Genomic DNA, 270 nt, shown 5'->3' on the forward strand with positions numbered 1-270 from the left:
AGTTTGGACTTAAGATTTTTTCGAGAAATCCAGGCCTGTTTAACCTGGTTTTGTCAGCTGGCCTAGATTTCTCGAAAAAATCTTAAGTCCAAACTCAGACTTAAGTCTGAGATTTTACTCAAATTTCTGAGAAAAATCTCAAATCTGAGAAAACTCAAATATTTGGATTTCTCAACAAAAAAATCTAAGATCGATTTATAACTCAGCTGAGATTAAATCTTGAGATACCTTCTTAGTAGTCTCAAATCTTATCTTACATCTCAGATATGG

General features: G+C 32.6%; 1 pseudogene; it reads left to right on the top strand.

Annotated features, from left to right (window-relative positions):
• Positions 1–266: 266 nt before the first annotated feature.
• The window catches only part of LOC125660076 (putative nuclease HARBI1), a 1,157-nt pseudogene continuing 1,153 nt past the window's right edge, over positions 267–270 (top strand).

Source organism: Ostrea edulis, chromosome 9 (genome assembly GCF_947568905.1).
Source record: "Ostrea edulis chromosome 9, xbOstEdul1.1, whole genome shotgun sequence".
Lineage (NCBI taxonomy): Eukaryota > Metazoa > Mollusca > Bivalvia > Ostreida > Ostreidae > Ostrea > Ostrea edulis.